This window comes from Lepidochelys olivacea, assembly GCF_965140295.1.
Source record: "Lepidochelys olivacea isolate rLepOli2 genome assembly, chromosome: 7".
In the NCBI taxonomy this organism is placed as follows: Eukaryota; Metazoa; Chordata; order Testudines; family Cheloniidae; genus Lepidochelys; species Lepidochelys olivacea.
In genome coordinates, this window is record NC_140417.1 from 86,295,468 (window position 1) to 86,309,347 (window position 13,880).

General features: G+C 44.5%; 1 protein-coding gene across 6 annotated transcripts in view; it reads right to left on the reverse strand.

Moving 5' to 3' along the window:
- The window catches only part of P4HA1 (prolyl 4-hydroxylase subunit alpha 1), a 67,005-nt gene extending 57,706 nt beyond the window's left edge, over positions 1-9,299 (reverse strand). For 3 of the 6 annotated variants that reach the window (XM_084634530.1, XM_084634528.1, XM_084634529.1), the window contains exon 1: positions 9,051-9,297. The gene's annotated coding sequence lies outside the window, so the exon portion shown is untranslated. Of the gene's footprint in view, positions 1-9,050 lie in introns of all 6 variants that reach the window. The other 3 variants (XR_014712456.1, XM_084634532.1, XM_084634531.1) reach the window with 2 other exon arrangements.
- Between the last annotated feature and the right edge of the window lie 4,581 nt (positions 9,300-13,880).

The window sequence follows — 13,880 nt, forward strand, 5'->3', positions numbered from 1 at the left end:
TTCTACAAATACATTAGAAGCAAGAGGAAGACCAAGGACAGAGCAGGCCCGTTACTCAATGAGGGGGGAAAGACAACAACAGAAAATGTGGAAATGGCAGAGGTGCTTAATGACTTCTTTGTTTCGGTTTTCACCAAGAAGGTTGGTGGCGACTGGACATCTAACATAGTGAATGCCAGTGAAAATGAGGTAGGATCAGAGTCTAAAATGGGGAAAGAACAAGTCAAAAATTACTTAGACAACTTAGATGTTTTCAAATCACCAGGGCCTGATGAAATGCATCCTAGAATACTCAAGGAGCTGACTGAGGAGATATCTGAGGAGATATTCGCAATTATCTTTAAAAAGTCATGGAAGATGGGAGACATTCCAGAAGACTGGAAAAGGGCAAATATAGCACCCATCTATAAAAAGGGAAATAAGGCCAACCTGGGGAATTACAGACCAGTCAGCTTAACTTCTGTACCCAGAAACATAATGGAGCAAATAGTTAAAAAATCAATTTGCAAACACCTAGAAGATAATGAGGTGATATGTAACAATCAGCATGGATTTATCTAGAACAAATTGTGTCAAACCAACCTGATAGGTTTCTTTGACAGGGTAACAAGTCTTGTGGATTTGGGGGGGGGGCGCGGGCGGCAGCAGATGTGGTATATCTTGACTTTAGTAAGGCTTCTGATACTGTCTCACATGACCTTCTCATAACAAACTAGGGAAATACAACCTAGATGGAGCTACTATAAGGTGGGTGCATAACTACTCTCTAGGAACGATTTTCCAATCAGTTATATCAGTGGTTCACAATCATGCTGGAAGGACATAATGAGTGAGGTCCCGCAGGGATCAGTTCTGGGTCAGGCTCTGTTCAGTATCTTCATCAATGATTTAGATAACGGCATAGAGAGTACACTTATAAAGTTTGCAGATGATACCAAGCTGGGAGGGGTTGCAAGTGCTTTGGAGTATAGGACTGAAATTCAAAATGATCTGGACAAATTGGAGAAATGGTCTGAAGTAAACAGGATGAAATTCAATAAGGACAAATGCAAAGTACTCCACTTAGGAAGGAGCGATCAGTTGTACACATACAAAATGGGAAATGACTGCCTACGAAGTAGTACTGCAGAAAGGGATTTGGGGGTCATAGTGGATCACAAACTAAATATGAGTCAACAGTGTAACACTGTTGCAAAAAAGTAAACATCATTCTGGGATGTATTAGCAGGAGTATTGTAAGCAAGACACGAGAAGTAATTATTCTGCTCTACTCTGCACTGATTACTCCTCAACTGGAGTATTGTGTCCAGTTCTGGGTGCCACATTTCAGGAAAGATGTGGACAAATTGGAGAAAGTCCAAAGAAGAGCAACAAAGTGATTAAAGGTCTAGAAAACATGATCTATGAGGGAAGATTGAAAAAATTGCATTTGTTTAGTCTGGAGAAGAGAAGACAGAGGGGGCATGATAAGTTTTCAAGTACATAAAAGATTGTTAGAAGGAGGAGGGAGAAAAATTGTTCTTCTTAACCTCTGAGGATAGGACAAGAAGCAATAGGTTTAAATTGCAGCAAGGGCGGTTTAGGTTGGACAAAAACTTCCTAAAAACCGTCAGAGTGGTTAAGCACTGGAATAAATTGCCTAGGGAGGTTGTGGAATCTCCGTCATTGGGGATTTTTAAGAGCAGGCTGGACAAACACTTGTCAGAGAGAATACCTGAGTGCAGGGAACTGGACTACACAACTTCTTGAGGTCCCTTCCAGTTCTATGAAGAGATGAGGGGCTGTTTTTTTTGTTTTGTTTTTTAAAAAATATTCTCATCTCTACTCCAGGCTGGTCTACACACAAAATTATACTGAAATAAGAAGTGTGAATTAAAACTAATTTGGTTATTTCTGTGCAAGTATGTATGCATGCTATTTTGGAATTAAAGTAGCTTAAACTATTTTAGTTAAAGTTGGTAATTGACCAACTTTAATTAAAATTAACTCTAGCTACTTCCAATTTTGAAACAGAAATGTCTACACACAGACTTGCACAAAAATAACTAAAATCAAATGATAAACAACAAGAGATATGAATTAAAACTGATTATTGTAGAACCTACCTAGTGGCTCTAGTCATAGACTGTGATCCCATTGTGCAAGGCATTGTACAAACACAGAACAAAAAAGACAGTCTTTCCCCAAGGGACTTACAGTCTAATTCTGACAACGAACAACAGATAGAGACCAGGATGGATAAAGAGTTTTAAATGTGTTTTTATTTAATTTAAATACAGGAGTTTTAAACACTTTAAAAGTAAATTTAAAATTGACAATTATGTTAAGATCTAAATTTATTATATTAAAAGCATTCAAATTAAATAAAAAAAATACTGAACTGTACATGTTTGCTGCTTTGTTTTAAAAAAAGTCAGACCTGGTGAACTGGTGGAAGCCCCTGACTAAGCACCTGGAATCAGTTTGCTGCAATTCTAAACCAGATTTTCATTTCAGTTTATTCAGTTAGCTCAGTGCAAGGACGAGTTCATTCAGAAGTTAAGAAACCAATCGAAAAAGCAGGAAAGTTTGTTTTCCTTTTCCAATCTACGAATAAAAACTAGTGAGGAGAGGATGAAATCTACTAGTTCTAAAATCTTGAAGGACATGGTGACAAAAAAAAAAAAACTCACTTCAATTCCCTAACAGGTAGTAGTTTATTTAATAAATTAGTTTTTAATTTAAAAAATTGTAATTATTTTTCCTTACATATCCAGCACACTTAAGGTAATTTAATTTAAAAAAATTAAAATGTTGGGTTTGTGCATTTAATTGAATTTCCATTCAAGTAGAGCATGACACAAAGCACCAAAAAACAAAAACACCTATATAATTGCTTAAATAAATTAGTCCGGACATAGTGTCTCTTCCCAGTTAGCAAAAACAACAACCAAATTTAGTGTAAAGGCTACGTTTAGTTGCAAATCTAAAATGGTTACCAACCAATGAGAATTTTTCAATAGGAAAACAACCAAAAAGTACAAATGCAAAACTTGATTAGAATTGATTATTTTAAATCAATATTTCCCGTTTGCTGATTCAAATCATCATTAAAATCAGTTATTTAAAATCGCTTTGATTTAAATCAATCCACCCGGATATAAACTGACAGGGGAGCACAAGTAAACTATGAGACAATATTGTTCAGCTTCATAGGCAGTACAAGTCTGAGCACGGATGCAGTCTGTGACTGGGCTTAACTACCATCATCAGCAAGGCAAGGGACCCATATAGTCATGCTCCAATTTTTTTTTTATTGGGGGGGGGGGATCTAACCACATCCTGGATAAAAGAGGCGGAGCTAAGCCATATAAGTAGACTGAGGCTTGGTCTACATGATAGACTTCGGTCAACATAAGGCAGCTTACATCCTTAGCAGCAGCAGGAAGCCCTGGGGGACCGCTAGACCCCAGTGGCAGGGAGCCAGGCTCCCGGCGCAGAGTTTCATGTGGAGCTCCCCCCACACTGCCCCTCTTAAGTCAGTGGAAGCCCTCCTGGTAAGGACACACACTACTGACAGAACGAGGGTAGTCTGGGCATGAACCACCACAGTAATAAGTTGATCTAACGTGCCCTGAAAGAACACAGCTGGAAAAAGACTGTAGAGGAGACCGGTCTCTCTGACAGAGAGGAGTCCTGATCCAGGGTCTGCATGGGTAAGGGAACTGGAGTCAAATACAGGAATAGCAAAAAACACTTGCAGTTTGGAGTTGAGCTCAGAACTGGTAAAGGACCTTTTGTTTAGTCCTGAACCCCAGAAGCAAACTGAACTGTTACAGAACTCTGCCACAGGGTTGAGCCAAAAAGATCCAGTGCAGGAGTCTGGGTAAGAGACTGTCTGAGAGGGATCACCATGGCTGGGAAAGTGGCCACCAGGAGGGAGTGCTAGAGGCCAAGTTTCCTGCAACTACTCCCAGTGGAATTCTGTGCCAAAAAATTATGTACACAATATTTTTAAATTCTGCAAATTTTATTTGTCAAAACAACACTATATAATCATGCCAGTTTCAATTATTTTGGCAATTTATTTCAAAATAAATATCAGCAAGTATGTCTGTAACAATACAGACAAAAATTCAAGTTCCCCCTGCCCAGACCAGCCACTCACACCCCCTCAGGCATCCTTAACTCTAGGGCACACCCTCATGGCTAGATGCAGAGTTGCAGGTACTCCTGGGGGAATTCTGTGCCACTGCACAATGCATTTTGCGGAAATTAGTGTTGTGTGTGCAGAATTTCCTTCCTCCCCTCCCCCAGAAATGGTCTGCAGAGCTCCTGGCTGCCACTAGTGGCCGCTGGACCCAGCAGAGCCCAGATTGCAAATAGAAGACAGCGCCAGAGGGGAGGACGAGGGAGCTGGAGGGTTCCTGGCAGCTGCAGTTCCCAGCATGCCCTAAAAGGACACGACAACACACAGGAAACTCTGTGCAAGCCCAGGACCAGCATCAGGCGGTTTCTCCCTCTGGATCCCTGGGCTCTAGGAGGGTAGGAAGTGAGAGTGTGTGGGCTGGGACGGGGGCCCTACAGAGCTACCCTGAGGGGAGTAAGAGGTGAGTGTGTCTGGGCCAGGGAAGCCCCAAAGCTGGGCTCTGGGGGGGAGAGGGAGTGTCTCTAGGCGGGGGGCCCCCATGACTGGGCTCTGGAAGGGAAAGGACAGAGAAACAGGAACTCTGGTTTCTAACTCTCTGCTCCTGGGGGAATCTGTGTGTATGTCTTATTCGTTACAAACATACTTGCCAATAGGTATTTTGAAATAAATTACCAAAAACAACTGAAACTGGAGTGATTATATAGTGTTATTTTGACAAATAAAATTTGCAGAATTTTAAAATATTGTGTGCATAATTTTTCATGTTTTGGCACAGAATTCCCCCAGGAGTAAGATTTACACCCTGTCTATATTAGTTACACCAATGCAAACCCCTAATGTAGCTACACTACACAGGTGTAAGAGCAGATTTCAGAGTAGCAGCCGTGTTAGTCTGTATTCGCAAAAAGAAAAGGACAACTTGTGCCACCTTAGAGACTAACCAATTTATTTGAGCATAAGCTTTCGTGAGCTACAGCTCACTTCATCGGATGCATTCAGTGGAAAATACAGTGAGGAGATTTATATACACACAGAACATGAAAAAATGGGTGTTTATCATGCACACTGTAAGGAGAGTGATCACTTAAGATGAGCTATTACCAGCAGGAGAGTTGGGGGGAGGAGAGAAAACCCTTTGTAGTGATAATCAAGGTGGCCCATTTCCAGCAGTTAACAAGAACATCTGGGGGGAGGTGGAGGGGGGAAATAAACAAGGGGAAATAGTTTTACTTTGTGTAATGACTCAACCACTCCCAGTCTCTATTCAAGCCTAAGTTAATTGTATCCAATTTGCAAATTAATTCCAATTCAGCAGTCTCTCATTGGAGTCTGTTTTTGAAGTCTTTTTGTTGTAATATTGCGACTTTTAGGTCTGTAATCGAGTGACCAGAGAGACCGAAGTGTTCTTCGACTGGTTTATGAATGTTATAATTCTTGACATCTGATTTGTGTCCATTTATTCTTTTATGTAGAGACTGTCCAGTTTGACCAATGTACATGGCAGAGGGGCATTGCTGGCACATGATGGCATATATCACATTGGTAGATGTGCAAGTGAACGAGCCTCCGATAGTGTGGCTGATGTGATTAGGCCCTATGATGGTGTCCCCTGAATAGGTATGTGGGCACAGTTGGCAACGGGCTTTGTTGCAAGGATAGGTTCCTGGGTTAGTGGTTCTGTTGTGTGGTTGCTGGTGAGTATTTGCTTCAGGTTGGGGGGCTGTCTGTAGGCAAGGACTGGCCTGTCTCCCAAGATTTGTGAGAGTGATAGGTTGTCCTTCAGGATAGGTTGTAGATCCCTGATGATGTGTTGGAGAAGTTTTAGTTGGGGGCTGAAGGTGATGGCTAGTGGCGTTCTGTTATTTTCTTTGTTGAGCTTGTCCTGTAATAGGTGACTTCTGGGTACTCTTCTGGCTCTGTCCATCTGTTTCTTCACTTCAGCAGGTGGGTACTGTAGTTGTAAGAATGCTTGATAGAGATCTTGTAGGTGTTTGTCTCTGTCTGAGGGGTTGGAGCAAATGCAGTTGTATCGTAGAGCTTGGCTGTAGACAATGGATTGTGTGGTGTGGTCTGGGTGAAAGCTGGAGGCATGTAGGTAGGAATAGCGGTCAGTAGGTTTCCGGTATAGGGTGGTGTTTATGTGACCATCGCTTATCAGCACCGTAGTGTCCAGGAAGTGGATCTCTTGTGTGGACTGGTCCAGGCTGAGGTTGATGGTGGGATGGAAATTGTTGAAATCATGGTAGAATTCCTCAAGGGCTTCTTTTCCATGGGTCCAGATGACAAAGATGTCATCAATATACCACAAGCAGAGTAGAGGCATTAGGGGATGAGACCTGAGGAAGCGTTGTTCTAAGTCAGCCATAAAAATGTTGGCATACTGTGGGGCCACGCGGGTACCCATAGCAGTGCCGCTGATTTGAAGGTATACATTGTCCCCAAATGTGAAATAGTTATGGGTGAGGACAAAGATGTAAGAGCATTGCTTATGATGGTGCAATTACCTTGATCCAGTGTAGGATCCGATTATTAACACAGGTGTAAGCCCCACTTCAAAGCTATGCAGTGCATTACAGCTATGCAGGGAGTTTGTATTGATGTAACTACACTAGTGGAAATCTCTAATATATAGGTAGAACCTCATTTGCCAAAGGGATTCATAGCAAGCAGTGCAGAACAAACTATTTGCTTGAGACTGACATTCCTTCTGCAGACTCCCAGCCCCAAACGAATGGAGTGAGCTGGAAAGGAACACAGGGCTCCTTCACAGCAATGCACAAGCCTATTAGGCCACCCACCAGCTCACAACTGGACATTAAGAAAATTATCTGTAAAACATTTGATATGTTTACTATAAACAAACATCAGGGGGTTTCTCTGTCATGTTTAGCTGGGTTAGTACAGTAATTTGCTTCTGAATTTTCCTATATTCATACAACAGTATTACTAAAAAGGTACATCTAGTCTGATATTTTCTTTTGCCTTCACTCCAGCTTACATTACAGCCTGGTCTACACCTAAAACTTGGGTCAACCTAAAAACTTTGCTCAGAGCTATGAAAAACTTCACACCCTGTGCGATGTCATTAGGCCAACCTAACCCCCACTGTACATGCAGCCAGGTCGATGATAGAATTCTTCCATCGTGGTAGTAAGCGTGTAAGCTATAGTGACATACCTGCAAGCTCTCCCCCGCCAGCTAAGAGTAGCTAGCAGGAGCTGTGCAGCTGTAAGGTTCATAGTGTAGACCCAGCCTTACAGGCAGAAAAAAAAATTGTCTCTAGTGTAACCTATGTCCAATGCTAGTTTGGAAAGTACTGCATTACAAAGTTAAGGTCAGAATGCACGAAGTGGTCTTTTTCAGGATCTTAAATGTGAAAATAAATTTACCAAGCCTCTAGCAATTAAACTGCTTGCCACAAGATAAAAAAAAAGTTATGATGTATGCAAAGCTTCTGCTGACCCAATCATCGTCTACAACTCATATTCCCACTTAAACATAAGCTACAATTAAATCTAGTTCAATTTAAAATCTCATTTATATTTTGCTTTTAACAGTTATGTACATAACTCAAGTCCGTTAAACTGAGTTTTGTAAGAACAAAAGTACATTTAAAATTCTGTTTAGTCTCAGCTAACTGAGAGGGTAATGCAACTTTCAACTTCTCAAAATAAGAACTGCTTAGACTAGCAGTTCCAGATAAAATCACAAGTAGCTTGGAGTAACCTCTTTCTCTGAAAAAATAGTGACCAAAAATTAGAAGAAAGTAATGGGATTTGTGTAATGTCAGGTTTTTCACATCTGTATATTTTTGATTAAATTGCATGCTCTTTATTCATTTTATGAAACACTAACTGTAAATAGGAGAAAATGAAATAAACTTCTTTCCAGAAGTTTATAAAGCAAGCAAATGGTTAGTGAAAGAATGCTACTGCCACGTATCACCCCCTCCCCCACTCACGTAATGGACATTTCATCTCTCCAAATTTCTTTCCAATGGGAATCTCAAAAAAGATCTACACCTCTAAAATAAACTAGAAAATCAAAGTTTTGTACCAAAGGATATAAACTTTGCTTGCGACAACTAATTCTTGATTCTCATGTCTTTTCCACTGCTTGCAGAGATCACTCTACAGAGCTCAGCATTAAAAACATATTCCTAGCATCTGATGCACAAATAAAATTAGCCCGAAAACTTATTACAAGTTTTTTCCCCTTCTAATTTAAAGAAACTGCTTTAAACAGCCCCAATGCAATTCAGTCTGCTGAAGACTGGAAATCAGGAGTTACAAGGAAAACCCATGTGTGTAGCCTCCAGCTACAGTATTCTTGTTTAAACAAACATAGCTAATATGCGCTCTGGTGCCATGACAATGGGCACAGACTAAGAATATGGATGGAAAATCCATTCCATAACTGCACTTGACTAGAGAAGTCTGATCCCATTTCAGAAGTAGCAAACACGTGCGTATCCTGATCAATACGCAGATATGCTTCCTTCACGGAAAGGAGATTCGGGATCAGCAGGAGGACGGAGCTCCTAAAGTGGGTGGATGACTTCATCTGCCTGGACCCCCCCCCACCCCTTCCAGCTGGGCCCGAGAGGGGCTGCTGGCGCGGCTCACGGCCAGAAAAGACCCTCGGACCCGCTCCGGACCGCACAGGTTCTCTCGGGGCCCGCGAGCTCCCGCCGCTTTTAACACACACACCCCCCGCCACCCGGCGGGTCCGGCCCGCCGCAGAACCCCCACGCGGGTGGAGCAGGCTCCTGACGACAACAGGCGAGAGGCGGGAGGGAAAAGCAGCCGCGGCCCCAAGGGAAGAGACTCCCCAGAAAGGCCGCCTCGGCGGGGTCAGGCCGCCCGCGGCTCCCCTCACGCCGCGGGGGCGGGGCGGGGCTGCAGGTCGGGCGGCGCCTCACCTGCGGGAAGGCGGCTGCTGGCTGCTCCTGCTGGGACACGGGCCCCGCTCTCCCTGCGCCGCGCCGCGCCGAGCCGCCGGTAGACACGGTAGGACCTGGCGTGTGGCGCAGCCCAAGAGCCGCCTGGGCCTCTTCGGAATCTTTATATCGGCCGGGCCCGTGTCGCTCCGCCCGCCGATGTGGGGGGGACCCACAGCTGCTGGCCACGCTGCGTCTACGTGAGCTCGAGCACAGCAGCAGCGCCCTGCGCAAGCGCAGCAGCCTGTGGGGGGCGGTCACCCTGCAAACTATGTGGGCGTGGCTTGTTCGGGGGCGTGGCTACGTGCGCGCCTCGGGCTGGAACAGTGGGCAAATTGCATGGTCCCCTGGCAGCTGCATACCCCTCCCCCCCCACGCCCCTTACCGCAACGCCCCTTACCAGCCCCTGATTGTGCCCTCTCCCCTAGCGCAGGCCCACGAGAGAAGAGTTAGGATTTACCGTGGGGGCAGGATGGAGAGAAACTGAGGCAGGCTCTCCACCCAAAGTAGACAGAGGCATCGAGTGCTTTCAGTTGCTGGGGCTCAAGCAATTTTTTTACTTTCATAATTGACAGAGCAAGGCTTGAGGTGCTGGGCGCAGGCACTGCGTGAATCTTCTGTTGGGGAAGGCTTCAGCCCCAGACACTCCCCAGAAGGTGCGGGGGGGGATATTGGTGCCTGTACTCAGGTCCCTCCCCACTCTGCCTCTTCCCCTGAAGCCCCTCACTGCTCATGCCCCCCCCCCCATGTCTAGGTAGCACTGTTTCTGGCACTCCACGAAATTTATGCTCAAATAAATTGGTTAGTCTCTAAGGTGCCACAAGTACTCCTTTTCTTTTTGCGAATACAGACGAACTGGGCTGTTACTCTGAAACTCCAAAGGCAGTGAGCAAGCATGCCTCCACAAGGAGGTGATCTGCATAGCATCTATGGCATTTGTTCTCCTGCATGGCTAGTCCTTTTGGGGGAGGCCTCCCACAGCCTCTTATACACCCCACCCATGGTACTGGGGCTATGAACTGCCCAGCCTGGAGGCACCAGGGAATCAGGATCAGTCCTGGCACAAATTAAGCACTGGAGGTACCTACCTACCTACCATGAAAAGATATGCTCCAGCTCACATGACCAAAAGCTCCTTATATCCAATATGTTGAGTTTAGGTAACTAACTATGGGCTTTAGAGAGGATCATGTTGCATGAGTATTCATACAACCCTCATTCGGTTCTCACAGTCCTGTGCCCTATACTCCTTTCCCAGCAGCAATAAGATCACTGCAAATAGAATGGGATAGAGCTCACATGGTAATTTAATTTTTTGGCAGGATAAAAATGTCAAATACAAAATTTCTCAATCAGAAAACCCAAATGCTTTGACAAAAACCAGACATTTTAGATAAAGATAGAAACTTTCACAGAAAAAAAATGTAGTCAAAAGCCATTTTTCATTTTAAAAACAAAGTTCTGAGACACTTTTGGCCACTACTTGTTGGAAGCATTCACTGGGAGTCATTAAATCTTTGGTACATACTGTAGTCTGGTGTCTTTCATAATGGCTGTAGTTTGCCAGAAGCAACTATTGATAATACCTCAATGTTTCCCTCATATCAGGTATCCTTTATCAGGATGTATAGGTCATCGCTCTTACCTTGCTGATGCCTAATGCCCCAAAGGAGTAGTGCAATTCTTGGAGATGTGAACAGTTGAATATTGAATACAAGTAGCGAGGTTATTTTACCGGTGTATTTGGCAGTGGTGCAACTGCTACCGGAATACTTTGTCCAGCTCTGGACAATTCAAGAAGGGTTTTGGTAAATAGGAGAGGGTTCAGAGAAAAGATACAAGAATGATTAAAGGATTAGAAAACATGTCTGTGTCCTCTTGGGAACAAGGTATTGAACAAGCAAGTCAAAATAAAGAGTGGTAATAAAATGTAGGGGAGAGATCACCCAAGAATGGAACAGTAAAGTCAAGAAAAAGTTTCATAAGGAGACGGACATCCAAAAGGCTGTCTCATTGCTTTCCCACATCTTTCTCAGATTTCAGAAACAAAGCAGAGTGTCACCTTTGCTCATGAAATACTCTGAGCCACTCATAAGGGTATTATTTAAATACCAGAATAAAAGGAATGAAATCAAGGATTACAAATGTGCGTTGACTTTATGATTGGGGGGAGAAAGAGTGGTGTAACCATGCACTAAAATAAAGATGTAAATAAGGGGAAGAGGAGTAGAAATATGACTTAGTACAACTCTCCACAGGATGTTGGTCCTATTAAAAACAAAACAAAACTCCATGATGGAGTCCCAGAATCACAAAAGAGCTCCAGCATGGACCAAACGGGAGGTACGGGATCTGATCGCTGTATGGGGAGACGAATCCGTGCTATCAGAACTCCGTTCCAAAAGACGAAATGCTCAAAAATTTGAAAAAATCTCCAAGGGCTATAACAGGGACCCGCAACAGTGCTGCTTGAAACTTAAGGAGCTCAGGCAAGCCTACCAAAAAACCAGAGGCGCAAACGGCTGCTTGGGGTCAAAGCCCCAGACATGCCACTTCTATGATGAGCTGCATGCCATTCTAGGGGGTGCAGCCACCACTACCCCACCCCTGTGCTTTGACTCCATCAATGGATCATCACACAACATTTTGGGGATGAGGAAGATGATGAGGAGGAGGAGGTTGAAGATAGCGCACAGCAAGCAAGCAGAGAAACCATTTTCCCGGAGAGCCAGGAACTGTTTCTCACCCTGGACCTGGAGCCAGTATCCCCCGAACCCACCCAAGGCAGGGTCCCGGACCCACCAGGCGGAGAAGGTGTACCTTTGTAAATATAATACATGGTTTAAAAGCAAGCATGTTTAATGATTAATTTATGGTCCAAACCAGCAGACCCTCAATATAAGAAGCAAAATGCAACCTTGTACCAACCTTGTACTGGAAAAGTCTGTTAACGTGTCCAGGAATGGAGCGGAAATCCTCCAGGGACATCTCCATAAAGCTCTCCTGGATGTACTCCCAAAGCCTTTGCAAAAGGTTTCTGGAGAGGGCAGCCTTATTCCATCCTCCATGGTAGGACACTTTACCACCAGGCCAGTATCACGTAGTCTGGAGTCATTGCATAAGAAAGCATGGCAGCGTGTGGTCCTGGTGTTTCCTGGCATTCAAGCAACATCCATTCTTTATCTCTCTGTGTTATCCTCAGAAGAGTGATATCATTCATGGTTACTTTGTTGAAATAGGGGAATTTTATTAAGGGGACATTCAAAGGTGGCTGTTCCTGCTGGGCTGTCTGCCTGTGGCTGAACAGAAATCTTCCCCCCTGTTAGCCACGCAGTGTGAGGAGGGGTGAAGTGATCATCCCAGAGAATTGGTGTGTGTGCGGCGGGTTTAGTTGAGTTTGTGCTGCACTTTAACCCGAAAACCGCAGCCCCTCCTTTTAAATTGCCAACCCATTTTAAATGGCCAACCCAATGGCTGTTTGGTATGGGAAATGAGGGTGCTGCTGTTTGAAACCATTCCCACTTTATGAAGGTTAAAGAAGCCAAAAGACTGTGGCTTACCATGGCTGCCTGCAAGCCGAATTCTGTTGCCCGCCAACCCTGCGTGTGTGATAACTCACACCAAACCAGCAGACCCTCAATATAAGAAGCAAAATGCAACCTTGTACCAAATGCACATGTGCTATGTAACGTTAACAGTAATGTTATGAGCATTGTTCTCTAAAATGTGTCTTTAACTTCTACTCTCCCTTTTTTCCCCCCTCCCACAGCTGCAAATGTTTCAACGCTCCCCCTATCATCTCCATCCCAGAGCCTAGCGAAGATTAGAAGGTGAAAAAAAACACACTCATGATGAAAAGTTTTCTGAGCTCATGCAGTCCTCCCACACTGAAAGAGCCCAGCAGAATGTGTGGAGGCAGACAATGTTAGAGTCCAGGAAAGCACAATATGAATGCAAGGACAGGTGGTAGGTTGAAGATGATAGATGGGGTCAGCTTGCTGACAGAAGGCAGGAGTCAATGCTGAGGCTCCTGGAGGATCGATCAAACTGATATGCTCCAGCATATGGTTGAGGTGCAGGAAAGGCAGCATGAGCACAGACCCCCGCTACAGCCCCTGTGTAACCAATCGCCCTCCTTTCCAAGTTTCATAGCCTCCTCACCCAGATGCCCAAGAATGCGGGGGGGAGGGGCCTCCAGGCACACAACCACTCCACCCCAGAGGACTGCCCAAGCAACAGAAAGCTGGCATTCAATAAGTTTCAAAGTGCAGTGTGGCCTTGTCCTCCCTCACCCCTCCCGGGCTACCTTGGCAGTTACCCCCCTATTTGCGTGATGAATAAATAAAGAACGCATGAATTTGAAGCAACAATGACTTTATTGCCTCTGCAAGCAGTGATCGAAGGGGGGAGGGGAGGGTGGTTAGCTTACAGGGAAGTAGAGTGAATCAAGGGGCGTGGGTTTTCACCAAGGAGAAACAAACAGAACTCTCACACTGTAGCTTGGCCAGTCATGAAACTGGTTTTCAAAGCTTCTCTGATGCGCAATGTGCCCTCCTGTACTCTAACCATCCTGGTGTCTGGCTGCGCGGCCAGGCGATTTGCCTCAACCTCCCACCCCACCATAAACATCTCCCCCTTACTCTCACAGATATTGTGGAGCGCACAGCAAGCAGTAATAACAATGGGAATACTGGTTTTGCTGAGGTCTAACCGAGTCAGTAAACTGCGCCAGCGCACTTTTAAATGTCCAAATGCACATTCTACCACCATTCTGCACTTGCTCAGCCTATAGTTGAACAGCTCCTGACTAAT